This window comes from Jaculus jaculus, chromosome 7 (assembly GCF_020740685.1).
Source record: "Jaculus jaculus isolate mJacJac1 chromosome 7, mJacJac1.mat.Y.cur, whole genome shotgun sequence".
In the NCBI taxonomy this organism is placed as follows: Eukaryota; Metazoa; Chordata; class Mammalia; order Rodentia; family Dipodidae; genus Jaculus; species Jaculus jaculus.
This window is the reverse complement of record NC_059108.1, coordinates 42,629,565-42,635,623: the sequence shown is the minus strand read 5'-3', so window position 1 is coordinate 42,635,623 and position 6,059 is coordinate 42,629,565. Positions and strand designations below refer to the sequence as shown.

General features: G+C 44.9%; 1 pseudogene; it reads left to right on the top strand.

The window, feature by feature from the left end:
• Window positions 1–2,071: 2,071 nt before the first annotated feature.
• LOC123462549 lies at window positions 2,072–2,165 on the top strand (annotated as a pseudogene).
• Window positions 2,166–6,059: the final 3,894 nt, after the last annotated feature.

Sequence of the window (6,059 nt, the reverse complement as noted above, 5' to 3'; positions counted from 1 at the left end):
AGCAGAGAACCTTCGAGCTGTACCAAACCCTAGGAATGTTTGGGAGGCTAATCAGTGCTTCAGTGTCGAGAGGGAGTAGAGTCAGGGAGGTTTCCTGTGTGAAGGAGGTTGCATTGCTACGTGAGGAATAGGAAGGAGCAGGACGATCTGCTTGCATAATGGCAGCCCACACTAAAACATGAATGGCTGACCGAGCCAAGGCTTACTTCGAGGCTAAGGCTAACATAGTATGGTAGCTAGATTTCATATGGCCTTGAATGACATGTAGGAGCTTGAAGCTGATGTACACATAATGAGACATAGTAGTGTGGCAAAGTGGCGACCAACAGATGAGTTGTGAGACTGTGGTGGTTTGAATCAGATGCTCCCCATAAACTCATGATTTCTGAATGCTTGGTCCCCAGCTGGTGGCAATTTGGGAAGTGCAACCTTGCTGCAAGAGGTGTGTCATTGAGGGTAGCCTTGGGGGTGTCATAGCTAGCTCCCACTGCTAGAATCTGACTCACTGTCCTGCTGCTGTTTTCCACCTGCTGTTGGCAAGGAGGCGATGTCCAACCTCTGCTCGTACCACGCTTCCCGCGTCATCATTAAGCTTTCCCATGAGACTATAAACCAATACAAAAATGTTCCTTCCATCAGCTGCGTTTGATCGGGTGCTTTGTTCCAACAAGAAGAAGGTAACACAACAGAGGCCAATAAACATGAGTGGAAACAGACATTGTATTCAGATGGGACTAAGAAAGGAAGCACTGTGGTTTAGCAGAATGCAGGATGTAGTATTCTAGATCAGTACACCAGGTGGGTAAGAGTCAAAGATGACTTGAAAGTCAGTGAAACTCAAGAGTAAGTATGTCCTTTAAAGCTAGTTCAAAAGTTATTTTTAAATTACACATGGACCCAGGAGTGGTGGCGCACACCTTTAATCCCAGCACTCAGGAGGCAGAGATAGGAGGATCACCGTGAGTTCGAGGCCACCCTGAGACTACAAAGCGAATTCCAGGTCAGCCTGAGCTAGAGTGAGACACTACCTCAAAAAACCAGAAAAAAAAATTACACATGGTGACACATGCCTATAATCCCAACACATGAGAAGCTGTGGCAGGAAGATCATTCATCTATTTCATGCACACAAAAATTCTTCCTGTCATAACATATTCAAAAGTCACTGTCTAAACCAGATGTGGTGGCGTACACTTTTAATCCCAGCACTTGGGAGGCAGAGGTAGGAGGATTGCCATGAGGCCACCCTGAGACTCCATAGTGAATTCCAGATCAACCTGGACTAGTGTGAGACCCTACCTCAAAAAAAAAAAAAAAAAAACCCGAGCAGATGGACGGGGACACTGAACCCTCGAACCTGGGCCTGCGCAGGCGCTTGAAGGCCTTGCAGGATCTAAAGCTGCCTGAGAAGACTGTTTCACCGCAGGCCTGCCCCGACCTCCACCTCTTCCAGAAGCGCGTGTCTCCCCAGCAAGCAGTGGATACCGTGAACACGATGAAGCCCCTGTCACTCCAGAAGACACGAGCATGTGTATTCCGTGTGTGTGTCTGTGTGTGTGTGGCCGAAGAGGCAAGATCAGACCCTCCTGAGCAGTCATCATGTGCCCCTCTTCTGCAAGCTCCCCTTTCCTTGCTTCTCCTGCATCCTCCCGCTGCTTCTCCCAGAGCCTTGACAGAATACATTTGTATTGATGTCAAAAAAAAAAAAAAAGTCAATGTTTCATATACAATCAGCTAATCTAGCTCAGTGACATTTGAGATGAATATGAAAAAAAAAAAAGTCTGGGTTTTAAGATAGTATAGCATGGCTTTGTGCTGTCACTGTTGTTAGTTAAAGTCAGATTTAATTGCTTATGTCTCTGCCAGTGCCTAGACACTCCAGTAATTCTCTGCTCAATAAAAGAAAGGGTAGCTGGGCCGAGGTAGGAAGATTTCCAGCAAAGAAAGAAACAGACAAAGCCAGCAATGCTGAGGAGTTCCTTAGGGACTTACAGACAGTCACATGTCTTTGGTGACCACAGGAGAAGAGAATCCTATCATGATGAGGTTAGACAAGAGGGCTGAGATTCATGCTCACTTAGGCAGCACATACTGGGACAATACAGAGATCAGCATGGCCCCTGTGCGAAGATGACATGTAAATTCATGAAGCATTTCATATTTTTGAATGCCAACTGCCCGAATTAGGAAGGCCTTCTGTGAAATGAGGGTGGGGGAGAAGGGATATGAGTATAACCCGATAGGAATATGACCAATATTCAATTTGTTCATACTGTAAAGTTCATAGTAATAAAATATTTTTCTAAAAAAAGAGGGTCAAAATGCAAAAGCATACAAAAGCAGACCAGTCAGACTGTACCCAGTCTTTCTTGAAAACTAGTAACATGTGGGCTGGAGGGATGGCTTAATGGTTAAGGCGTTTGCCTGCAAAGCCAAAGGGCCCAGGTTCAATTCCCCAGGACCCACGTTAGCCAGATGCACAAGGGGGCACATGCATCTGGAGTACATCTGCAATGGCTGGAGGCCTTGGCATGCCCATTCTCTCTCTCTCTGTCTTTCTCTGTCAAATAAATAAATAAATATAAATAAAATATTAAAAAAAAAAAAGAAAACTAGTAACATGTAAGGATGACAGTGGTGAAACAGTCTGGGAGAGCACAGCACGGTGGTACAAGCCTGAAGTCCCAGTGCTATGAGGCTGACTTAGGAGGATGAAAAGTTCTAAGCCAGCCTGGGAGAGAGAAGAAGAGCAAGGAAAGAGAAGAGAAAAAGAACAGAAGGGAAGGAATTAAAAGAGAGGAAAGAAGGGAGAGGGGATTAAGTATTTAAACACATGAGTCTAAATATTTTATTGTATTTACTTATTTATTTACTTATTTATTTATTTATTTATTCGAGAGAGAGGCAGATAAAGAGAATGGGTACTCCAGGACCTCCAGCTACTGCAAATGAACTCCAGACTCATGTGCCATCTTGTGCGATGGCTTATGTGGGTCCTGGGGAATCAAACCAAGGTCCTTTGGCTTTGCAGGCAAGTGCCTTAACTGCTAGGCAATCTCTCCAACCCTTAAACACATGAGTCTAGATGGGACATCTTATATCAAACCACCACAGTTTGCCTGACACATGCCAGGCTTGAAGTTCTATTTCCAGTGCCACCAAAAATACAAATTAATTAACTAATCAGGACATTGCTTTAAAAAAGAAAGAGAAAGGGCTGGAGAGATGGCTTAGCGGTTAAGCGCTTGCCTGTGAAGCCTAAGGACCCTGGTTTGAGGCTCAGTTCCCCAGGTCCCACGTTAGCCAGATGCACAAGGGGGCGCACGCGTCTGGAGTTTGTTTGCAGAGGCTGGAAGCCCTGGCGCGCCCATTCTCTCTCTCCCTCTATCTGTCTTTCTCTCTGTGTCTGTCGCTCTCAAATAAATAAATAAAAATTAAAAAAAAAAGAAAGAAAGAAAGAGAAAGAAAAGAAACAGCCTATGTGTCAGTGGTGAGAAGAGAACACTTGGCTGGCTCCCTTAACGATTTTTTTTATCCTGATGACTATAATCAAGTCAGTTTGGATTTATACATCAGCCATGAAAAATAATTTGCACGTCTTTTTTTTTTTTCCCCAGTTAGGGTCTCACTCTAGCCCAGGCTAACCTGGAATTCACTATGGAGTCTCAGGGTGGCCTCAAACTCATGGCAATCCTCCTTCCTCTGCCTCCCAAGTGCTGGGATTTAAGGCGTGTGCCACCACACCAGGCTTTGTGCATCTTCTTTTAAAGTGTGTGTGTGCGTGTGTGTGTTTGTGTGTGTGTGTGTGTGTGTGTGTGTTTGTGTGTGTGTGCGTGTGCATGTGCGCATGCCAGGATATCTTGCTACTGTAAACAGACACCAGATGCACGCACCACTTTGCATGCAGCTTCACATGGATACTTGAAAATAGAACTAGAGTCAGCAGGCTTTGTAATCAAGTGCCCTTAACCACTGAGCCATCCCCTTGGCCCCTTGTTCATCTTTTCTGCAAGATTTAAAAAAAAAAAAAAGCACAGTAAGACAGGAAAAGCTGTAAGTTCCTAGGGCAGGGTGGGTTAGGACGACTGAGTGAAAACATTGCCATTTGAGTGCTGAACTGACAGAACACTGAATCCTTCAAACTCTTTGGTGTTAGTTTTCTTCATCTATGCATTTAGATTTATTAATAAAGACTTTTCAGTTGCAAGAGGCGGAAACGCAACATTACATACCTTCTGTTAAGCAGGAATTTACTAATACAGTGGAACGGCATCTGTACACCAAGAGCAGGGCAGCCCCAGAGCTTCCTCTGGTCTCCGAGTTGTTTTCTTAGATGGCAACTGAACATATCTCCCTTCCTGCCTTAGAACCTCTGCAGCTACCCACATTCTTCATAACTAAAATATTTAAGCATTGACTCAAAGCCTCATATGATCCGTATCAAACAGCTTTTTAAAGTTTTGTTATTTTTTGTTGTCATTGGTTGCCGGTGGTTTTTGGTTTGGTTTGTGATAGGACCTACTGTGTATCTATCACAGGATGACTTAGAACCTACTGCTGTGACCTTTTCATTTCTGAGACAAAGCACTCAACCAGAAGCAGCTGGTGGGAGGAAAGGGTTTATTTTGGCCGACAGTCTCAAGGGGAAGCTTCATGATGGCAGGCTTGGAAAGCATGGCATGAGCAGAGGCTGGACATCGCCTCTGCCAGAGCAGGTGGAAAACAGCAACAAGTGAGTGAGCTAGGCTGTGGCAAGGGGGAGCTGGCTATAACACCCCCAAAGCCCTCCCCCAGCAACACACCAGCTACAGCAAGTTTCCACCTCCCAAATTGTTACCAGCTGGGGACCAAGCACTCACAACACGTAAGTCTATGGGGAACATCTGATTCAAATCACCACATTCTAATACAGTGCATTCGCAAACAACTTTTTTTAGCCTTTTCATTTTTTGTTGTTGTTGATGGTAGTACTTGAGGGTTTGGTTTGATCTGAAATAATATCTCCTTTTCATATATCCCAGCCTGACCTTGAGTCCACTGTGTAGCCCAGCCTAGTTTTGAACTCACAATCTTGCTACCTCTACTTCCCAGTGCTGGTCGGTCTAGGTTTTGTTGGTGGTGTTTTTGGTTGTTGTTGTTGTTGTTTGTTTGCTTGCTTTTTGTTTTCAAGGTAGGGTCTTACTCTAGCCGGGGTTGACCTGGAATTCATTCTATAGTCCCAAATTGGCCTCAAATTCACAGAGCTCCTCCTACCTTTTCCTCACAAGTGCTGAAATTAAATGTTTATGCCACCACACCTGGCTTGGTTACTCTAGTTTCAAAAGTACTTGCATTCAGGCTGGAGAGATTGGCTTAGCAGTTAAGGCACTTGACTGCAAAGCCTAAGGACCCAGGTTCAATTCTCTAGATCCCATGTAAACCAGATGCACAAGGTGGCACATGTGTCTAGAGTATGTTTGCAGCAGCTGAAGGCCCTGGAGCACCCAGTTGTTATGCCCAGTTCTAGGCATCATAGCCACCAAGGAGAACCATACACATATGCAAGGACAAGGAGCTTTAATTCAGGCTTAAGCTCGGTCTCTTGACTTCACCAACACAGTGGGTCCATACAAGAGCCCCGAGTAGTGGGAGGGTAGGGTATTTATAGGGATTTGAACATAGAAGAAGGGATGGGTAAATGATTGGTGGATTTAAACAGTATACTCTTCTGGTTGGCTTAGGATTTTGGCGGGCAAAGTTGGCGGGCTGGAGCTAGGGGAATTGAGCTGATCTATGACTACAGGAATATCTTATGACTTCAGGACGGTATGGCATAATGTATGGCATAACCGGTTTAACTGTTAAGCCTACCCTTACGACAAGGTTGGCGGGCTGGAGCTAGGGGAATTGAACTTTAGGACTTCAGGAATGTATGGCATGATCAGTTTCCAGTAACTGTTAAGCCTATCCTTACCAGAAGATTAAAACTTAGATCTTGCTGGGAAACTTAGGCCTACTGAGGACTCTGAAGCCTGTGATGGTGTCCATCTGGTTCCTGAGTCCTTCACCAGTCTGTGTGT